This window comes from Dipteris shenzhenensis, chromosome 24 (genome assembly GCF_047967505.1).
Source record: "Dipteris shenzhenensis isolate YYH24624 ecotype China chromosome 24, Dip_SZ_1.0, whole genome shotgun sequence".
NCBI classification, from domain to species: domain Eukaryota; kingdom Viridiplantae; phylum Streptophyta; class Polypodiopsida; order Gleicheniales; family Dipteridaceae; genus Dipteris; species Dipteris shenzhenensis.
Genome location: NC_141619.1, coordinates 43,139,411 through 43,163,308, shown reverse-complemented (window position 1 = coordinate 43,163,308; position 23,898 = coordinate 43,139,411). Strand labels below are relative to the sequence as shown.

The 23,898-nt window shown below is 43.5% G+C and overlaps 1 pseudogene; it reads right to left on the bottom strand.

The window, feature by feature from the left end:
* Nucleotides 1–5,784: 5,784 nt before the first annotated feature.
* Nucleotides 5,785–7,167, bottom strand: LOC147886626 (KIN17-like protein pseudogene; annotated as a pseudogene).
* Between the last annotated feature and the right edge of the window lie 16,731 nt (nucleotides 7,168–23,898).

Sequence of the window (23,898 nt, the reverse complement as noted above, 5' to 3'; positions counted from 1 at the left end):
GGTACACAGCTGGCCACTCAAGGTCGCACCTACTCGAACAACGGACGTCATATTGGGAGCACGATGGTGGCACCAATTTGAAGTCCGACCAGATTATCAGCACAAAGGCTTGGATGTCAAAATCCTAAGCCATGGGTCCAAGTTCATCTATTGGAGCAAGGGTGTTCCACCTCAACCTTTGATATCAATCATTCAAGGGGTTCGAGACTGGCGCCAACAAAACACAATGTTACAGCAAGATACAGTGTTACAGCAGGATATAGTATTACAACAAGCAACAGGGTTACACGAAGACCGGGATGCCTCTCTCAAAACCAATCTTCCTTCGTCCCTATCACCTATATGCACGAGGAAAACCACAGGTTGCCTCATCCTCAATTATTAACCCACATCAAATATCTGTACCAGAAGTTAGCACCAAATCCAAGCATTCAATACCTACAAATCAAGATTCATGAGTTCAACAACCATTTTCGGATTCATGAACCAAGCATTCGGATCAGAATTTATCATCCACGTATACTACAAACATCACCTCCGTCAGCACGATGGGAAGCCCCTTTCATACCCTAGTTCGAGTTTCAACAGAAGGTGATGCCACGGGCATCCACACACCCGCGCCCATGCTAGCTAGTGCCAACACAGGCAACCAAGTCAACAGCCATGCAGACGTCCATACAACCATTCAAGCAGTGCTACACAATCAACACACAGTCAATGAACAATCAACGCCACGGCATCGTAGGTAAAAAGACGTAGAGTTGACTTTTTGGTTAAAAGTCAACGCATTGACTTTTTAGCCAATGTTGACTTTTCTCGAGCTAGCCAGCGGTTGGCATTGACCAAGTCGGCCAGGCTGACCTATCAGCCTATAAAAGAACAACCTTTGGTCCTCATTCTTCATCCACTCAAGCCTTCAGAGCAACAGAGCCCAAGCCTCCCCGCAACAAACCAACAGGGTAGCCTCCGCCTCTTCAGGGATCTAGTGAGGATTCACCTCCTCTAGGTAGTTTTGCACTGAGGGTTTCAGCCCCCTTCATACAGTTGTATTCAGCCCTTTGGGCATTCATTATTCAGTTGTATCTATTTCCTCTTCGGAGGTCCCCTACATTCTCTCCCTCTAATTCTCTCACTCACATCCACAGCTCACTTTGTGTATTGAGTGCATCATCTTGCAGTTGCAGTTAGTATTGAGCAGGAGAAAGAGTGAGGATAGTCCATCTCCCGCTACAGATCTGGACAGAAATGGAGAGAGAGAGAGAGAGAGAGAGAGAGAGAGAGAACCCCACACACACTACTGAGAGGGAGAGAAAGAGACGAGAGAACTGCAAGTGATCCCAGGCAAAAGCCCCTCTACTGCTGGGAAAGCCCCAGCCCCTCCATGGTCGGTCAATAAGCTGGAGAGCCGACCAGCCTGCACGTGAGCCGAACCACCAGACCATCTGGCCGACCCCCCTCCAGCACACAAGGGGCTGCTCCAAGCCCTGAGGAGGACTATACCCTCTGCCCTCCAGCTCGACTGCACATGCTAGGGGGCTTACCCCCTCAGCCCTCTATAAGGGCTGGCAAACAGCCCTACAAGGAGCTGGTCCCCTGCCTCTTTTCAGTCGTGCAATTACACTGTTCCTCTATCTCTCTCTAGCATTCTCTCCCTCCCTCTTCAAGTCTCTCTGTAGCGTAGCTATGAAGATTTTCCAAAACCATCATAGCCTGCTGGCCTGCACGATACCATGTTTTCTACAGAATTCACCTTCACAAGACAACTCATCTTCTCTTTTGCTAACCCCAATCAGAATTCTCAACTATTGCAAGCTACTGCTCCTCTTTCCCCCAAATTCCTGTCTAATTCCCCCTCTGGTTCAACCTTCGTCACCAACTAGGGCATTCTTGCACTATTCATGAACCTCTCTCTTCAACTTGACAAATTTACATCTCTAGCTGACGAATTCACAAACGATTGTAGGAATCTTCAGCAAACTATCCATACATGGAAGAACACCCGTCCACACCTCTCTCTACAGAAATTCGCACAGAAGCACGATCTCCAAGCCTCCTGGAATCTCAAACCTGCAAACAAACACAGAGAAGTGACCATGAAAACAACATAGATGGTTGCATGCTAGCTCACCACCCAACCATGAGGTTTGCAAGGAAAAGACTCGGGAACTGGGACGTCCCCTCCGAGCCACGAGCTGAGCTGCTAGCACATCCCCCAATCAAATCCCAACCAGCCTCGCGTCCCATACCACTAGGTGGTGCCCAAGGACATTGGATCATCTGTTGCATCTTGGGCTACACTAGGAAGCATGTGAGGGTCCGCGACACGATCCAGAATCCAGACCAGCAAGAAAGAGCTGAGCTTGCTCTAGCTTGCACACTGAAAACTGAACCCCTAGGCTCCTTATATAAGCTAAAAATAGAAAAACCCTAATTCGACCCATAATCCCCTTGCAACTCAACCCGACAATTGCCTGCCTAACCCCAAGCCTCCCCAGGCTTCTTGAGCTAGTCATGTCCGCCTAAAGCACACGTCAGATACGGTCCATGCACAAGTGTATCACTACCCACCCATAGATCCCTCAGGATCACCCTTGAGCTAGAGGTCAAGCAACCTCCGACCTTAGTCCATCCCAGGTAAGACTATGCATCCCATACCAAGGAGCCCCATCTGCGCACACATGTCGTCAGTGAGACACAAGCCAGACAAGCTCTCAACCTAGCTGGGTACCTCTAGGGAGGCACAATCCACAAAACGACCCAAGTGAGCACTGACTCTCACTTATATTGATGCACATTGTCTTAGGTGCCTCAAGCCTAAGACCACCCTTAGCGTACCAAGGGTATCACGTGTCCTAACAATCACGCTCGAGAATCAATGATGGGAAGAGGGTCAGTCTGCAAATGGCTACCTTGTAAAGTGAAGGTTCTCGAGGATCGACATTTGCCATAAGGTTGGCAATCACCAATGGCCAGCGCTCTTCATCAGTAAGCTTCCAAGGAGCTATAGAGTGTTTTTGAAACAACCAATTACAATGGAGATGCTGGGCAATGGAGAGGTCCAGTGATGAAGATAGATGGAGCAGACAATGAAAGAGGAAATGCTACAGGGTAATGGAGAGGGTGAGTAATAATTTATAAAGAGGGCAAGTGATGGAGTGACACAGATGTTGAGAGCGTTGGTAACAACCATTAGAGCTGAGGAATGATCGAAGCCAATAACCAGATGTTGAGGTCACTAGTGGGAGCATGAGTTCTGAGTTACACACGTGACACATGTACTGCATTGGATGGTACTTCTGAGAGGTACCTGACTTGTTTAACAGCAACATGAAACTGAGTTCCCAAGGTATGTCTTCTCTATTTATTTTATTGGAGACTTCAATAGATGGCTTTGGGGATTTCAGGTGTTTCTCAGATATTCAAAGAATGGAGCGTGAAAATCTTCTGTTAGGGGAGTTCTCATTGCAGAAGCTTTCGCCTGAGTTTCTGACAATTACAGGTGATCAGAAGGTTTCTCCATGTAGGCCCAATTTCAAGATCCTGGAAGTAACAATGGGTGATCCAGTTGAAGGCTTTTAGTTGGAGATTATGGAACAACCTATTGGAGGAGTCTGCATATGCCTGTGGGACATCCAATGTTGAGTTTTCCGTTCCAGAGTAAGCTGGAAGGATTCCTGCAAGTGGGGACCTACGTGGAGTAATCACATGGATGTCAATGTGCAATCATGAACCAGGATGCGGATAATGCAGGTTAGTATTCGGATTGAAACAGACCCAAGTTGCATGATTCTTGGCAGGATCCAAGCTGTTCTGAATTTCTTCTTGAGGACAGCTCAATGGTCATTTGACAGGTGAACAATGGCCTTCTCATTTGCAGAGTTTACAAGATGTTGATGACATGGATGGACCTGATGGAAGTGCCTGGATTGCTCAAATACGTTCATGACGGGATTTGCAATGCCATAGGCAGTTGGCACTGCATGGATAATCTGTGTTCCAAGGTGGACTGTACGGAGCTGGGCCTGGAGGAGCAAGAACTGCGAGGACAAGGACCAAACATCGAGGACGCCCACGCCACCAGTGCATCCCATATGAGGGGGAGAAACCTGTTGCCAACTTTTGTCTCCATCGAAATTAAGCATATGATGCCGATCACACCCTACAACACAATTTTGACAATCCAATGACTGTTCGAACCCTTGACTTGGTATCCTGTCTGAGATCAATTTAGTATACACATGGAAGACTTGGAAAAGCAGTTAGTATATACTGTTTTGGCTATCCTACATGCTGTGCACTTCTCAGATTGCACAGGGAGTGAGTGATTACTGTAAAGGTTGTGTGATCTTAGGGAAATCTTCCACTGCCGGGAGTTGTCTGTAGCAAGCAAGCTCTCTATAGTATCTGACATCGTATGAGGACCTTTGTAGTTGGTACAGGTTCAGTTCTCTGACATTGACCACCCTTCTGATGGTATCTTTCTCCCTCCCTCACTCGAACTTTCGCTTCCTCGTGGACGGCTGCATAGTCCAACAGTTGCCGCTGGGGCGAGTGTAAATGACTTAGGACTTTAAGCTCTTTGTAGACCCTCACCACATAACAACCACGTGTCAATGGCAGATGGACATGTCGAAGGTTGAAAAGAGCATATAGGTAGTAGGCACGGCACAGCAAAGGATGCAGCAGCATGCCAGGAGGAAACGAATCTGTTATGGATCATTTTTTATTACTAGAAGGCTAGTAGTACTGCATACAGGCTGGAACTCCCAGCGACTTCCAGAATTTATGATTAAAGCAACCACAAGCAGGAGCTGGCACTCTTCGCCGGTTGATATTGGGACCAAAGGCTGTGATGGGCAGTAGTTACACAAGACATCCATCCCACAACTCTAAACATTCCAGAATGCCATATGGGTACCAGCCAAGCTTAATTCCCAATTTTCCTCAACTTTGCATCACGGTCTCTCGACAAAGGGGCCAATGTAATGGGCACAAGCCAGCTGCCACCTGGTAAGCCATTGGTCAATGTTGAGCAGGTACTCGCCAGTGACACAAGGCTTTCTTTTCAGAAACAATCGAGGCCATTTTGTCATGTAGCCTTTTTCTACAAGATGTAGTCTTGGTCATCTAATGTTTCTAAGCAAGATGCTACTCCTTCATTCAATTCTCTATAGATACCAGTGATAATAGTCTTACAATTTTAAAGTTACCCGTCTAAAGGTTCTAAATCAGTTGTTTTATCAAAGGGAGGCGATGGGGCGAGGAAACCTACACATAGCATATCCAGGACGACTCATCTTCTCTTTTGCTAACCCCAATTAGAATTCTCAACGATTTCAGGCTCGTGCTCCTCTTTCCCCCAAATTCTTGGTGAATTCCCCAGCAACTAGGCGTTCTTGCACTATGTTCATAAACCTCTCTTCGACTTGACGAATTCACATCCCTAACTGATGAATTCACAATGCTCTGATACCAACCAGCAAACTATCCAAACCTAGAGGAAGATCCGTCCGCACCTCTCTCTACAGAAATTCGCACTAGGAGCTAGTTCTGATACCAATTGACACGATCTCCAAGACTCCTGAAATCTTGAAGCTGCAAACAAACACAGAGAAGCAACCATAGACAACATAGATGGTTGCACCTAGCTCACCACCCAACCATGACGTCCGCGAGGAAAAGACTCGAGAATTGGGACATCCCCTCCGAGCCATGAGCATATCCTTACTTTTGGCATTTGTGGGGCTATAGGGAATGTGGCATCGTATGACAAGTACAATAATGATTTGTTGATCTGTCTCTTTATGGAGAATACCCCTTGAGCACGCACCAGAGCAGACAAGGAGAGCAAAAACTTAAGGAGATAAGGCTGTGAGCCCATACCACACACACAAACCCTTGACTCAGTATCCATTTAATAGTATACACATCTTTGAAATCTATATCCCCTGTACCTTTCCAGTCGGTTTACTATGTACATTGCGACTTTCTTTGGACGAATGGGGAACTGCCCATACGGTCCACGTAGTTAGCTTGGGGGTTCAAAATAATACTAGTATCAAAAGCTGAGCCGCAGTGCAGAAGGAAGCTGGGAAAGCCGATCCACAGGCCCTGCCGCGCTCAAACAAACTTACAAATGTGGTCATAATCGATCGGGGGCAGAACTGTTCCATCGTAGAGGCCGTTGTGAAGCTGGACCGTGGCGGAGAAATTTGCAGTGTCGACCGAGAGCAGCTTTGCAGTAAGGCCCCTGTAGGCACCGTTAACAACTCGAACAAGGGCACCGAGTTGAGGAATGACAGTTTCAAGGTCAGGCTGAGCAACCTGAAGCACATCGCCGGAGTCCAGCATTTGAATGACTGCTGTATGCGTCGCTTCGAGCACCTTTTTCACCGCACCCTTCTTCTTGTAATAACCGCTGTTGCTGAGGACTTTGACAACCAGGCCCTCCGAGATCCAACTGGACTCGCGTCTCTGCTCCGTTTCCTGGAAGACGGAGGGCTTAGCAGGATGAGATGCCTGCTTTCCAGAGCGCAGACAGAAAGCGATCTGAGGAGCAGAGCCCTGCTTTTGCGGGATCTGGTCACCGGGAGCAGCATGAGAAGGCACGGCTGGGGTCTGCTGAGCAGCTCTCGCAATCTGCTCCAGCAGATCCCTCTCCCGCCTGTCCTCATATGCAATGCCGGCCTTGTGCCGCTTAGTCTGGAGGCCTTCCTGGAGCAACGCCTCTGACGATTTACCCGCGTAAGCAATAAAGCAGCCCTTGGGAGTCTCGTCGACCTTACAGATGCCCGTCTTGCCCAGGTACTGGACGAACTCGGTGAGAGTGGACCATTTGGTGGCATTCATGTGGACGTGATGCCGATCGCCGATGTAGTCGTTGTAGACGACATTGGCAGAAACCCGGGTGGAGGAGTGGCTCCGCTGCAGATGCTCCAGGAACGCCTTCTGGAAAGTTGCCGAGTAGGCCTCCACGAAGGCCTCGGGGCGGTCACCGAAAAAGCCCATGAGGCGCAGGTGGCCGTCGCTCATGCAGTGGCACTTGAAGCCATTCTCATCGCGGCATTCCTTCTTGCAGGTCTCGCAGTAGAATTTGAGCTTCTGCCGACCCCGAGCCTTCTCGCGCTTGGCGAGCGCCTTCGGAAACAGGAACTCGTGCTTCGCCATCCCTGGCTTAAAGAAAATGCATGGGGCGGCCCCCCGTCTATATATAGTATAAACAAGCGCTTGATTTGATTGGTTGAGCACTCGGTACCCAAACTTAGGTTGCCTCACCAAAAAAGCTCTTATGATCGGTACTCAGCTTTTGGAGCACCTTTCGTGCTAGTATACATATAATAACAAGAGCGAGTTTTCAGTCAATCGAAGAGTGTCCTAGTGGTTGAGGCGGATCGTTCTGGACCCCAGGTCTAGGGTCCAATCCCCCCAGCTAGCCTCCCGACGACATGTTGCTATGTGTGTTGTGTTATTTCCAAATTAATGACTCTTTAAAAAAAAAAGAAAAAACAAGAGACAATTTTCTTACAACAAGATGAATGCTCATAAAGCCTTCAAAAGGGCTGCTGAGAGAGAGAGAGAGAGAGAGAGACTACATGATGTGCAGCAAGGAGGAGAAAGAGAGAGAGAGAGAGGGGGTGCCTAGCAAGGCATGCTTTGAAGGGTGTTTTCAGATGTTCCTAAGGGACGGAAAGGGAGGAGTGAAGGTACATTGGGTTGTCAGCCCCTTTATCCTTTTATCTAGCCCTCTCCATTCTTCAACCTTTTGTCCCCTTCTATCCCATCCACCCTCTCCTTTCACTTTCATTCCCTCTTCACTTTGACATGGCGACTTTGTTCGAGATGGTAGAAAACAAGACATGGCGACTTTGCCCGAGATGACGACTTTTTTCGAGATGGTAGAAAACAAGATAAAAATTTCAGTTTTGCCCACGTTTTCAATTGATCATCAATTGGATGGGATCAATTACGGATTATGGCGGGTCATGATGGAGTTTGTGTTACAGTCGTATGGTCAGGCAGATTTCATCTTGGTGGGAGTTTCGAGATCTAATGCCCTTGTGTCCAACCTTGGCAACTTGGAGCAGAAGGAGACTGTACTCAAGTGATTAATCATGTGAAGCACATGACAGTGGCCAAGAGTATCTGGGAGCACTTGGCATCCTTGTATAATCAAAATCGACAAAGACAGGGATGTTTTTATTGAAGCTTTATTTATATATTAATATAAAATCTTGGCGAAAGTTTACCAAGATAGTTTTTTTAGTTTCACAACATCTATAGAACAAATTACAATTTTATCTATTTTCTTTTGAAATTTAAAGAAAAAGTTGTAAATCCTAGCGAAATTTTATATTTTTTCTCATAAAAGTTTTAAATCTTGGCAAATTTTTCAAAACTTTATTTTTATCAAGGCATACAACTTTCAACACCAATATAAAAGTTTTTTGTCTTAGCGAAACTAATTGGAAAAAATCATCAATGCTTCTTGGGACCCAATAACCTCATCTCTAACCTTCTTCATGGGAGACATCAACAAGTTACAGAACTTCAATAGGAGATCCTCTAGGTGGGAAAGCAAATATCTTCTTAGAACATTGCTATTACTCTATTGTCCCAGTTCCCTCTCAGTATAGTGCTTTCTATTCGTCCTTGATAACAAGTGGAAGGATGAATGTGTTGACCTGGGAGGAACTGGTCCCGATGGTGCTTGACCAGGAGGAGAGATTTTAGATCATACCTATGAGAGTCACCCTGAGGCTTTGGCAGCTAAGCAGAAAAGGTAGAAGTAGTCAACATCTGAAGAACGGGAAGTACTCAAGGCGTCACATACATATAATAGATATGACCAAAAAGGTCATCATTGGTAGTAGTATCCACAGAGGAAAAGTGCAGAGACCAGTAACCAGTTGCACAATGTTACTGCTGCTAGGACGTATACTGGAGCTACTTCTAGTAGCACGAGGCAGGGTGCACTACCAGCAGGCCAATCAGGTGCACTAGGAAGGGTGTCTTTCAAGTAGGACCTCATGCCATGTGGAGTTGTTCCTGCTGACTCAGGTGGTAGTATGTTACCAGTATGTATTTTGTGTGGATGTTATGACTCGGCAGATCTGGAGGGGTTCTCCTAGTTTTCTATTGCTGCTATTGTTTGATAAGCTGCTGGAGATCCGAATAGGTCAGCATATTGCCAGTGCGGGAATCCAGACACAGTTGATTGATCCTTGTGAGGTGTTCTATGCCCAATGTCATTGGAGCACTAAGATTCAACGATCTGGCATCAATATACCAATTTATACCTAAGAGGGGACTGTATACCTTTGAGATACAGGTGCCTATACAGGGAATCAGACGCGGCACTGATGACAGTATTAGTTGGATTATTGTTCCAGTGCCTTCTGTTGGAGTGATGTATTAGTATCAACAATTGGACCTATCATACCAATATTGGACTAGAGGAGGGCACCTAGCACTTATAGCCTGGAAGCAATAGTACCAGGGTTCCAGTGATCATACTAAGGTAGTTCTTCATGCCAAGAGGGGGCTCCGACAATACCTATGGTAGTCTTCAACGATGAAGCATCACACGATAGATTCTTTTAGTGGCACACCCAACTCCCTGGCGTCTGTGTTCCATTCAGGAGTTGACTTGAGGGTGTTGGAGGTCAACATCTTCTGATGTCAATTTAGTGAGTGAGGGCCTTTCTTGTTGGTGTGCCCACCTAGTGTGAGGCTAGGTAGGATGAGAGAGGGGGTGTTAGAGGTCAACATCTCCTAATGTTACCTTAGTGAGTGAGGGCCTTTCTTGTGGGTGTGCCCGCCCAGTGTGAGGCTAGGATTGGATGAGAGAGGGCCTGTGTTGTGGATGTGCCCGCCCTCTATGAGGGTAGAATAGTGTAGGCTAGACTTGCCCATTTAGAGGAGGCTCGGGACCCAATGGGGATCACTATGGTGGTGTGCCTTGGATGCTAGCATGGCCTCTTTGCGAGGACAAGACCACCCCCTATGAGCCCTTTAAAGGATGAGGTGGCAAATCAGTCACCTAGGCTTGTAGGTCGGGTCATATGTAGCAGGATGAGCCCTCCATATAGCTATGTGTTAGCCCTTATATGGGGCAGGAGGTTGGTTGGTTGCTCGACCCTTGAGGCATGGGACCAGCCCCCTTGTAGGGCTATCTGCCAGCCCTTATAGAGGGCTAAGGTCAGCCCCCTAGCAGGTGCAGTCGTGCTGGAGGGTAGATAGGGTACAACTCTTCTCATAGGGCTTGGAGCAATCCCTTGTGTGCTGGAGGAGGGTTGACCAGATGGCTTGGTGGGTCAGGCTCTCCAACTTGTTGAACGACTAGGGAGGGATTGGGGCTATATATAGGCCCCCCCTCTTTGGTGTTTTGTCATCTAATTGTTGAGGCTATTGATGAGTATCGCAGCCTGTTGTGCAAAGGTTTTTCCCAGCCTAAGATCACTCTTGTTCCTTTTTCTTCCTCTCAGTGGTGTGTGTGTGTGAGAGAGGTTTGCTCTCTCTCTCTCTCTCTCTCTCTCTCTCTCTCTCTCTCTCTCTCTCTCTCTCTCTCTCTCTCTCTCTCTCTCTCTCTCTCTCTCTCTCCCTCTCTCCCTCTCTCTCTCTCTCTCTCTCTCTCTCTCCATTTCTGTCTAGATGATCCGTTGTTGCAGTTCTCACGGGAGCTTGAGGGTGGAGATGATCAAGGATTTGGTCACAAAAAACCCATTCAAAGAGTTTTCAACCAATCTTCGGTGTTTTTGAACCGTGCTCAAAACTTGGCCAAATAGATTAAGGTATTGCAAAGTTCGATTACTCTCATGACTAGATCCATTCAGGCTCTCACTCACGTGGATGCTTTAGCTTCGGTCCTAGGTCCTAATTCTACTCCAGATCCCTACTATAGATAGCAGAATTCATGTATGAAGGACGTTGTGGATACTTGGTTACATGTTGATGACAAACGAATTCAGTTAGTTGGATACCTATCAAGCAAATCACTCCTATTGTGGAAGGAGCTAAAGCCCAAACCCACCACCTAGGCAGATTTTGAAAAGACTTTACAAAAAGAGTTTTTGAAGAAGGAGGGTAATGACATCATAGGCAAGTTCAAAGCCCTAGATAGGGCCATGTAAAGTCTCACCTTTGAGGCTGATCCACGGAAATTCTGAGACTTGCAGACACGAGCAACAGACATGGATCCCATCACTTTGTTGGGATTTTTTGTTGATTGATTACCTAACCCATATTGACTTCAGATTAAAAATAAGACCACCACTTTGCAAGAGGCTATTAATTATGTGTGCATATATGATGACATAATGACCTCAACACAACGAACAACCACTTCAGTTACAGGTGGGAAAAACATGTGAGTGTAGCGGAATATGAACAAAGAGAGAGAAGCACTCACACAACACACACTGTAGAAAGAGAGAGACATGAGACTACAAAGGATCTCAAGGGAAACCCCCAGAACCACAAGGGAAACCTCTATATACATATGCTCAACAACAACACACAAGACAAGCTCTAAGTGCAACCCAATTGAGCTCTAACACTACACAAGGAGTGGTTGAACAAATGTTGGAAGAGCAGCCCACTGAGCTGATGATTGGTGTGGAAGAACTGCCCCACAACCTTGCTTCGCTAGATGGAAAACAAGGGTAGGAGGGGGGGCTATGTATAGCCCTCGCCTCCCCCTAGTTGGTATGCATATAGAGGGCCAATCGGGCTGATATATGGGCTAACCCACAACCCTAGGGCCGACTCCTGTTGTTGTATATAGGTATTGCCCTGTAGCCTTAGAAAGGGGGTTGATCCAACTCCCAGGCCCCTAGGGAGCCGACTAGCCTGCTCTTTCCACGCCTTATAAGGGCTGCCCACACAGCCATAGAAAGCTGACCTTTTGCCATGACCAAGTCACCTAGCATTGCCTAGATGGTCGACTAATAGGGCGGCCCACCTCTACTTGCTCATAGGCTCCTAGGGGCTAGATTGTTGCATGTATGCTGCCCCAAAGATGGCCACACAGGCACACCACATAGGTGCCTCCTCATAGGTTGTGCTAAGTCACAGCAAGGGGCTTAGGATGGCCATACGACTGTACTATGAGCCCTACCCTATACTATTATCATGGGCGGTGGGCACACCCACAACACAGTTCCTCTCTCAACCTAACCTAGCCTAACAATGGGTAGGCACACCCACAAGCAAGGCCCTCACTCACTAAGGTGACATCGGGAGATGTTGATCCCCAATAGAACAAACGTGCATTCTTCTAGTTGACTTGTGGCACCAAGGAGGGCAAGTCTCAGGACAGCTCTTCCAAGAAGAAGTTGAATTCTACAAAGGGCAGGCAAGATCAATTTTTACGCACTTTGCATCTCAAGAAAGAGGGACGTTGTTTCATTTGCGAGAAACAGGGTCACACAAAGTTCGGTTGTCCCAAGTAAGAAAGGTTCCCCACAAGGACAAGCCCCTAAACCAAAACAAACTTCAGGAGGAAGGCCTAAGACTGCTTATCAGGCTTCTTTGATAGGTATTCCTTTTAATGTTATTACATATCCTCTAGTTTGTAATTGCACTTTTAAATAGTAAATTGCTTGGCCCTCGTGACCTTTTCCCAGCTTATGGAGAGGTGAGGGATCAACAAGTCCACATTCTCTTTGATTCGGACAGTTCTCACAATTACAAACTTATGCAGGAGTTGGGGCTTACCACGACACCTAGCGGTTAGGCCTACGAGGTGCAGCTTCTAGCCAGGAAGTAGTTTTGGGATCGCAAGATCGATGACCTTCAAATCAAGATTCAAGCCTATGATGCTATTTTGATGTGCTATAGCACTTTATGCACTTGGATCATGTAGACTTGTTAGTGGGCATAGAGTGATTTAAAACCCACAATGTCCAGATTGGTCATTCTCTTTCTTTTTTGTATAGAGGCACCTACATATTTATCCAATATTGCGAACTTCTTATGATGTGTAACAGTGTCTTTTGACCTCTTTCTTCATTTCTTGTTTCTATAATTGACAAGGATGATTTAAGTGTGTACGGACACCAAGAAATGTGGAATGATTTTTCAGATGTATTTCAGCTCAATTGGCCTCCAGAAAGAGCAGTAGATCATGACATTGACTTAGTTCATGGTGCTCAACCTATCAGTATTCAACCTTATGGGATGAGTCACTTAGAGGAGGATGAGTTAGATACACAGCTTCAAGATTACGTGAAGATGGTCTACATATGCCCAAGTACATCACCTTGGGGTGCCCCTGTCCTTTTGAGAGAAAAAAAGATGGTTTGTGGATAATGTGTGTTGATTACAAATGATAGAATAAAGTGAAAATTAAGAATAAGTATTTCCTCCGTGGGTTTGATGACTTAATTGATAGATTAGCAGGAGCGAAGTATTTCACTAAGATCGATTTGTGTAGTGGTTTTCACTAGATTGACATTTATGTTAAACATATAGAAAGGATAGCCGTTTGGACTAGGTACAACCATTAGAATTTGCTTGTGTTAAATTTTGGTTTGACTTATGCTCCTGTAACCTTTCAAAAACGATGAATGACTTGTTCAGAGATTATTTAGGCAAATTTGTTGTGGTGTTCTTGGATGATATCTTGGTTTGTAGCAAGACATTAGAGGACCACCTCAGTCATCTTTGAATTGTCTTAGTTCTACTTAAGACAGAATCAATTGTATGCCAAGAAGATGAGTTAACGTGACTTGTTTATGAAAAAGATCATTTACTTATGACACAAGATTTCTCAGGAAGGTGTTAGCATTGATCTAGATCATATTCAAAAGGTTTTGGAATGGCTAATACCTCAGGCTGTGAAACAACTTCGTTCTTTCCTAGGATTTATCTGTCTTTCTAAGGAAATTAGTACATTTGGCCCACTATTGGATTCGGGTCTTCCCTACTCCGTGATGTTATCATGGTGACCTTATGCTTAACGGGACTACCTCACTATTTGGCATATGATGTTACACCATATTTGGGATTCTACTTACTCTACTTGGCTCAACTTTGTTTTATGGTATTTTCTTGTTGATAAGTCCTCCACAAGGGATCACCTTACCAATTGGTGAGGAGGTATATCACCACTTTTCCCATTATGCCGGGTTTCTATGGAGTCCCACTTCCACCTCTTTTGGAGCTTTATGGTGATTCAGCCTGTTTGGCGATTTGTTATAGCCTGGCTTTCTCGAGGGTAATCTCTTCATTGACTGTCGATGGAAAGTTGCATTGCTAGGGGATTGAGGTTGGTTGACGGACTTACAACTTTGCCTTTGGAGTCTTTTCCACATAGTCATTACTTAGAAAATCTGGCTTACTTGGAATGCGATGGTTTTTAAGCATATTTTGGTTCCCACCCCTATTTGTCGAGATGTTCAGCAAGAGCTTCTATGGGTTCTACTATATAGAAGGGAAAAAGTGTAGATTTTGGTGTTGCTTACTTGACTCTTTGCAGAGCCTAGCCTTTTGCATTGGATGTTGCAATTTCTTTTCATTAACGTAATTTTCTCTTCTTTTGTGCGCAAAAACAAAAAACTGGATCCCACCGAAATTTTTGAGTGGATGGATGTTACTCATTGTAAGGCCCCATGAAAAGTACACTATCCATCAAGCACATACACACGATGGTAGAAATATATTGATGCATGTTTTTTGGAGCAATTACACATGGCACATGATAAAAAAACTAGAAAATATGCATGACTTGCTGCACAAATGATATGAGAATCCCACTAAAATTTAAGAGTGCATGCATTTTTATCATATTAAGACACCTACAAAGTATTTTAATGCATGAGACATACACATCATGGTAGAAGTAGAACAATGTAGGTTTCTTGGAGCACTTTTGAATGGTGTATGATATAGAAACATGAAAATATGTATGCCTTACCACACAAATGATATTCGAACTACACCAAATTTTCTAATTACTTGGATCTTACTCATATTAAGACCTAGACAACGTTTCTTACCCAATCAGGACATACCCATGATGGTAGAAGTGCAATAATGCATATCTTTTGGAGCACCTATGCATAGTGCATGCTAAAACTTTGTGATTAGTTGCACATATTTTTTTGAGCACTTTATGCATGTCTTACCGCAAGATGATATCTGAATCACACAAAACTTTGTCATCACATGGATATTACTCATGCTAAGGCCCATGAAAAGTATCATTCCCATCACACACACGTGATGGTAGAAGTGCATTGATGCATATTTTTAAGAGAACTTAAATATGCTACATGATAAGAAAAAAAGAAGCTTTATATGTCTTACTACACAAATGACATTTGAATCACACCCAAATTTGCAAGCATAAGCATCTTACTCATATTAAGACCTCTAAAAATTATCATACCCATCGCACACATACATATGATAGAAGTATAGATATATATAGTTTTTGGTGCACTTATGCATGTTGCCTGATAAAAAGACATGGAAATACACATGCCTTACCACCAAAATGATATCCAAATCTCACTTAACTTTGAAAGAACATGGATATTATTCATATCAAGACTTGTGCAAAGTAGCTTATCGATGGGCATGTACAAGTGATGGTAGAAGTATATGCCCTTGTTGGAGCACTTACGCATGCTACATGAGAAGAAAACTGGAAAGTATGCATGTCTTACATAAATGATATCTTAATCATACCAAAGTTTGCAAGTGCATGTATCTTACTCATATTAAGGCCCATGCAAGGTATCATTCCCATCATACATATACATATGGTTGTTTTGGAGCACTTAATGCATGGTGCATGGTAAAAAACACAAAAATAGCATGTCTTACAACACAAATGATCTGAATCACAACAAAATCTGTGAGTGCATGGATATTACACATTTAATTGCCAATGATGATCCACATTCACATTATGTTATAAGTACACGGATGCATCTTTTTTGGAGCATATACACATGGTGCATGATTCAAAAAGTAGAAAAGATGCATGTCTTACAACACAAATGATATCCGAATCATACAAAAAACTAGAAAAGATGCATGTGTTGTAACACAAATGGTACCCAAATCATACAAAAAATTGTGAGTTCCTGGATATCACTAAATTAAGACCTCAACAAAGAATGGTACCCATCAAACACATACAAATGATGGTAGAAGTACAACAATGCATATTTTTTAGAGTACTTTTGCATGATGCATCATGAAAACCATGGAAATACGCATGTCTTGTCACACAAATGATATCATCATGATACCAAAATTTGTGAGTGCATGGCTCTTACTTATCTTAAGTTCCTTGAAAAATATTTTACCCATTAAACACATACACATGATGATAGAAACACCCCCATGCATATGTTTTGGAGCACTTACACATGGTGAAAGAGAACAAAACTAGTGAATATGCATGTATTACCATACAAACGATATCCAATTCACACCAAAATTCACAAGATCATGGATATTATTCATATCAAGGCCAAAAAAAAGTATCATATCCATCAAACACACACACATGATGTTACAAATACATCAATGCATTAGTTTTAAAGCACTTATGCATGTTGCTAATACAAAATTTTAAAAATACACGTCTTACCACACAAATGATATTCGAATCACACATAATTTGCAAAAAAATGAATCTTACTCATACTAAGGACCATGAAATTATCATAACTAGCAACCGTGCACATGATGGTAGAAATACACTGATGCATATTTTTTGGAGCACTTAGACATAGTTTAACACAAAATTATGCATGTTTTACCACATAAATGAGATCCAAATCATGCCAAAATTTGTGAGTCCATGCATTTCACTCATATTTATGCCCATGAAAGGTATAATACCCAATGGACACATACACATGATGGTATAACCATATTGATGAGTTTTTGTTTTAAAAACACATACGCATCGCGGAGGAAGTCGATAAAGCGAGCATTGCAAACTAAGCAAGGCAGACAAAGCGAGTGATGAAAACCAAGAGAGTACACTTTATGCAAGTAAATACAACCATCCAATGAGAATTTTTTGGGAAGGATAAAACCAAAATATTCATTCCAAAGAAAAAATCCATTCTAGAGGTAGTATCCATTCCAAAGATGAAATTCATTCTTGAACCAAAATATCCACTTTGGCCATTGGGTTATTAAAGAAAAGTAAAAAAAATGTCATTGTTGTTTGAAAACCAAGCTCATATACATCCACCTATTGGTAAAAGATTTGTCATTGTTTGACAACCAAGCTCATATACGTCCTCTTGTTGGTAAAAGCTATTAAAGAAAAAGTTGAAGTTGAAGCACAACATTGATCGATAAGTCAAGCTCTTTATTAACTCAATGAGCAACTCATCATCAACATAAATGGACTAAACCCATTTATTTTCCCTTGGTCTTCTATCAAATTTATCTCTCACCACATGGTATTTGACTATAGACACAACATACACCACAAAACAAATGCATTGTCTACAAACTGTGATTCTAGCATGCAATTGAAAACATGATGTTACGTGCCTATCATTTCAAGCAAGGCATATCATAGGGTCCATCCAAGAAATATATGGTCCTTCATTAACAAATCAAACACTATTGTTAAAACTGGAAGGAGATTAAGACAAACAGTGATGTATTTGAATTCATGCAAAAAGGAAAAATAATAAAATAATGCGAGCATTGCCTACCTATCAATGGGAAAATAAGAGCTAAAAGCCCATCATCAACAATGTGGCTATAACCATGGCAATCTCAAATGGTCCTTTATGAGCTTGTTCCATGGAGGAGGGGTCCCAACCTTCCTCTCCATCTCAAAAGCCATAGCAATCTTAGGTGGTCCTTTGTGTGTTTGCTCCATGGAGGGATCCCAACCTTCCCCTCCATCCAAGAATTTGCAGAAAGTACCTGACCTTCATAAACTCCACCAAAAAAATTTGCAAGCAAGGTATTGTTGGACCTCTATCAAACAAAGTTTTAAAGTTTAAATAGGTTGTATCCGTTTCCTTCCACCCATACATTTACATTGAGACTTGCATTTTAATTACCATCTTAATGTTTATTTTACCTATGATGGTTGAGACCAATATGATGATTGATTATCATTGAATTTTTCACTTTAGTATTTTGTGTCATTTGTGTGGCCTTGTAGCTTAGCCTTCTTATTATTTGGATCTTGGAATTTGAATTCCAAGAAGTGACTTGCCCTTATGATAGAAAGCATTTCGACTAAAAGGATGACTTCTAAATTGATAAATTTAACAGCTGGCTAGCTCATTTATCCATGATTTTGATACACCCCCATGATGTTCTTATGAGTGTCTATATCAATTTTGAAGAGACTAGTGACCTTCTTCTTTGAAGGCACAACTTGCATTTGAAACTAATAGCTCTAATTAGATGAGAGTAGACAAATATCTCTAGCTTTTTAGCTAATATTTTGTATCTATGGCCTTCCTTGGATGCCTTCTTGTACCAAATACCTCCAAGCACTACTTCATGCTTCTCATAGGCTAGGCCCCAATGATCCATAAATGCTTTCATCACCTTATGTTTGGGTTTGGTACACTACAACATAAAGTAAGGCTCATCTTCCTCGTTCTCCTTAGACAAATCTTTAACTGCAAAGTTATCCCTCTTTACTAATGCATCAGTGAGGTCATTGAATTCAACCCCAAACTACGGTCTACTGTCTATCTCTTCGATCATCATGTACAGGATAAATTTGGCATAACTTCCACTATTTCATAGCTACAATGGCCTCACACTCATTATAATATCCCATGAAGTACACACTATAAAATAAGAAAATTTGTCATGTTTTGAGACAAAGGTGGTGTCTAAAAAGACCCATATGTTGTGCAAAGTTTGTGTCCCTTTAATGGTATTGTAGTCATATATCTTTCTCCTCTCTATGTCATGCACCTTCACCTCATGGAACACTCTATGCACTAAGCTATTTTTGAGGCCCTATTTACTACATGTCGAGTCTACCCTTGTGGACAGGTTAGATGAAATCCATGTTTTTCATTGTGGGAATCCTACAACTTATCTTGAGGGCATGTTAACTGATGTCAATAAAGAGCTTGCTTAATAACAACACATGCTCCCCCTCACCATTGCTGGATCCAAAGAAATCCCATAGCATGCTTAGACCAATAAGGGATCTAAACCTTGCAATGAAGTAGAATCCATGGGTTGATTTAAATTGAAAGGACACACCATCTGACCATGCCATCTGACCATGCTAGACAAACAATGTGTCGTGTTCTCTATCATCTAAAATACAAGTTGCCATTGTTGAAGCTTCCTCTTCTGTGATTTGAGACATAGAGCCGCACCCTTATGTGGGATACTTCTTCCAATATGACGTGAGGCTTCATGGGAGACCAGGTCTCTAATACCCTAGTTTGTTGTGTGTGAGCAAGATGGGCTAGAAGACTACCCACAAAGAGTCTTCATAGGTTAGCCAACAACCTAGCTTTAATACAACTTTGTAAAAAATGGTGGAGGCCTTCTAGACTGAACTGCCCTCCACACACATGCACAGGTAGGATAGATGCATACATATGCACACACAACTCTCTCTCTCTCTCTCTCTCTCTCTCTCTCTCTCTCTCTCTCACACACACACACTCTCAAAGCATCTGACTCATGTGCATATACTATGCATCCATATGAGGAAATCTCGCCAAAAAGAAAATGCCAATAAGTGCCAAATGACTCAAGCATAAACACCGTCCAATGGCATATGCATCAATAATATCTCATCCAAGAGAGCATAGCACTATCAGTGCATTACCTACAATGTGTCAAAGCTGTCCCTTAGCATAAAATAGCATCCATGTGCAAAGCGTCCATAAAAATAGCATCCCACAAGGCAATTTGGGCCTATCAGTGCATCCAATAAGGACCGCAATGCATCCAAATGGTCTATAAATCATCCACTGCAACCCAATGCATACCACGAATGAGTGCACACTGCTCAAACTGCAACCAAAGTGATCTGCATAAGGTATGCTCAAGAAATCATGGTCCCACGGTAATGACTGCTACTGAAAATAGAACCTGAGATGGCTTAAAACATGGGTGCCATTGCATAATCGGACTCAACAAGAAAATCTGCAAATATCTCTCTTCTGTCGAAACTCCAAAATCCCAACTGATGAGTGAGAAATGGGAGTCAACACTTATCCACTACCATGTGGCATAAATCTAAGGTTTCAAAACCTTAGAATGAAAAATGCATAACAAAGAGACGAAATCGAATACACAGAGATCTATAACTCTGAAAATCCTCGAGGTCAAGGATTTCTACGTCAGAATCCTCGGTGTCTGATTCACTTAGAAGATTCACCCTTGGAATATTGGGACATTTCGTGTGATAATGACCCTTCTGGTGGCACTCATAGCACACAACATTGGCACATTGTTTTGGAGGGCGATTGGCTTGATTTCTGATGCCCACCATATCAAGCCGAAGATTATTCAAGGCCTTGGATAGATCATTGACTCCAGGTTCTTTAGTAGGAGGGCCTAGGAGTAGGAAGGACGGGGGCTCGTGGGCGATGCTGGGGAACTGTTCCAAGCAGAGAGTGAGGATATACACCTTGTTGAGGGTAAGCATCTAAGGGAGGACCATACATTTGAGGTGGGGCCGGTGGATACATTCATGATGAGGGGTGGGGGTATGCCCCTGAGTTAGACCCCCTAGGTTTTTGTTGCAAGAATTGAGGGGGTTGCAAAGGGACAATCATCTTCTTTGAAGCGGGGTCAGACTAAACTTTATCAAATTTTTGAGCAATCTCATGTGCTAGCACCATAGTTGGATTCTCCCATTTAAGCTTGAAGCGGAATTCGTCACTTGCTCTTGCTACAAGGTAGCCCAGCACATGCTGAGTCATTCCAGCTCAAAATCCGGCATTGTCCTCCTATGTGGCAATTAAACGGTCCAGGAGCATGGCTGCTCGATCCACATATCGACACGCCATCTCACCTTCTGACTGCTTCAAGTTTGCCACTTGCAGGTACACATTCTCCGTCTCCTCTTCTTTGCCGAAATACTCAATCATCACTGCTGTCAACCTTTGCCAGCTTTGGCAAACGTCTTCGACCTGCTTCTCATACCACACTTGAGCCAAACCCTCTAGAAATGTGGAAAGAACCAACCGCCATCTATCTTCAGTAAGAAAGTTGAGAGAAACACAACGGCGCTTGAAGACCACAAGATACTCATTTGGATTTTCTTCAACCCGACCACAGAACATGGGAATGTCAGCCATGCTTGGAAGATGGAAAAGAGAGAGGTAGCTTGAACTGAAAATCAATGGAAAGAGGTAGCTTGAACTGAAAATCAGGTGAAGATACATCTACAAAGCACACATAGGCACGGTAGGTTGTGACTGGTGTATTGTGAAATATTATACGAGAAGAATCTTCAGCATAGAATAGCTCATAGACAATCTTAAAAGGACCAACCCTCATGATATTTCATCCATATTTACAAGTGAGGGTTAGAGACGCGGCACTGCATGAGGTTGTTTATCAAGGCAAACAAGAATGCCATGACAAATGTCAATAGTTGGAGGCCTTGCATATCACCTTCAACTTCCTCCAGTTCTTGTAGTCGCCATGCTATTTCTTCAAGGGGTGTGCAGTCTTGCATCCTTCTTTTGAGCAATGTCCTTGAGGACCTTTCTGATGATCTTCCGAAGTCAGTAAACTCGTATCGAATATGCCCAATACTTAGTTTCATGATGACCACAACCTTTGCATTCCTTACAAATGATCACCCTCATTTGTGGCTTGTGGCTTTGTTGGGGTGGTGCTTCCACTCACTTCATTGGTGATTGAAGTACAAGCTTCATGTGCCAAGAAATCAGCAACTAGATTTTGAGCTCGAGGGACATGCTGAATTTTTACCTCTTCAAATTGTTGGCAAAGTTCCAATGCTTGTTGATGTCATGGAACCAAGCTTTCGCTCCGCACCTTCCACTTTCCACTAACTTATTCACACACGAGTTGAGAATCTCCTTGCACCTCAAGTTGCTTGATGCGATGTTCTTGCACCTTTTGTAGCCCAAAAATGAGTGCCGAGTACTCAGCTTGGTTGCAAGTACTTGCTGGTGCAAACTTTTTATAACAATACACCTCACCCCCTAGTAAAGTGAGCTTCACACCCACACCAGTAGCGTTGGTAAAAGGTTTGTATGCACCATCAAATTGGAGGAGCCAAGATGTCATCACACGAAGACTAAAATCCGCACATCCCAAGTTTCTCGATAGTCCAAGATAGGTAGAAGGAGAGGGTGGGGAGAATTTAATACTTGAGCAAGACGTTCAGCACCAAATAAACTTGCAATCCTTTGTTGATAGTTTATCTTTAAACCAAAAAGAATTACAACTTGAAGCTCAAAATGAGGCACAAAGGGTTGATTAGGTACAAAGGGATTCCTTGGTTGAAACATTACTAACCATAATCGAGCCCTAGAAACCTTTGTAGTGAGATCGAGAAGAAATCATTCAAGACGAGCTTATCCACAGGGATTCATAAACAGATGCACCAAATCTCCCCCCAAGCTTGGGGAGCATCCCACCTTTCGAAGAATGTCACCCTTTTAATTACCTCCGATGCAGCAAGTAGCTCGATCACCGTACAATGAGTAGAATTGAAAGCAAAGTTCTCCCAGTGTATCACTAGTTCTTCACCTTGAATCATCCATGGTGTGTCATCCCACCTGTTGTCTCTTTGAACAATGCATTGTACAACCAGTTGTTGAAGATTGACATGAAGATCAAGAAAGAGATCTCGCCAATTGGTAGCCGTAATGAGCGGAGGACCAAGCACCAAATCCTTGAACTCATCGAGAAGTGACATAAATATCCACCCTCCTCGTGTGGCGTGCGTCCAAGGAGTGAACTTGAAAAAGTTCAGAATCTACGATCTAGTATCAGATATGAATAGAGCACATGAAATGAAGTACTTTTGCTTTTTACAACAAGAGGAAACTCCCTACGGTTAGAGAGTTACAGTTCATGATATTTCACCATATAAGGAATATCATTACACTTTCATCACTTCCTATTTGCTGGCCCATTGGTAAGTCTTCCTTTTGTGAATGGGGAGGTCTTGGGTTCAATTCCAACTCCATAAAAAGAGAGGAGAGGAGAGGAGAAGAGAAGAAAAGAGAAAGAGAAGAAGAAGAAGACGATAGGGGCGCGAGATCTTTTGCGGGAGCCCGAAAAGTCTGTCGCAATATGTCCGCGACACGCAGGTGTGCCAGAAGACATAGGAACCCAAAAAAACAATCACGATTCGTGATCTGCCCACGATGCGCAGATGCGCTAGAAGACGCAGGAACCCAAAAAAATAGTCGTGATTTGTGATCTGCCCGTGATGCGTAGATGCGCCAGCTACAACCAGGGGGCGTGCGAGTGTTACAGTTTTGCAAATGCGCCGCACAGAAGACACGCAGGAACTAAGAAGATGCACAAGAACCGCAGGCTAAAGGCGCAAAAATTGAGAAGTTCTGCAACCGCACAGACGGAGAATTGCACACAGAAGACACGCAGATTGGAGGCGCAAAAGCAGAGAACTGCAGAACTACACCCAGCCATAGGAGTAACGAATTTTTTGCCCCTAGCCGTGAAGATTTTGATCCCAGTAGCCACACCAATTTTATTAACTAGAAAAGAATCGAGGTATAATGCTAGACGCGAGGCATGGCAATGCTCGAGGGCCATAGAGGAAAAGGGAATGTGAGGGAAGAAGCATTAACATAGGTGGGGAAAAAGGATTAAGAGGGGTGGGAATGAAGAGAGGGGCTATGCCACAAGGGGGAAGGGAGAGGGGAAAGAGGATCATGTACATGATGGGAGGTGGAATGTAGAGATGGG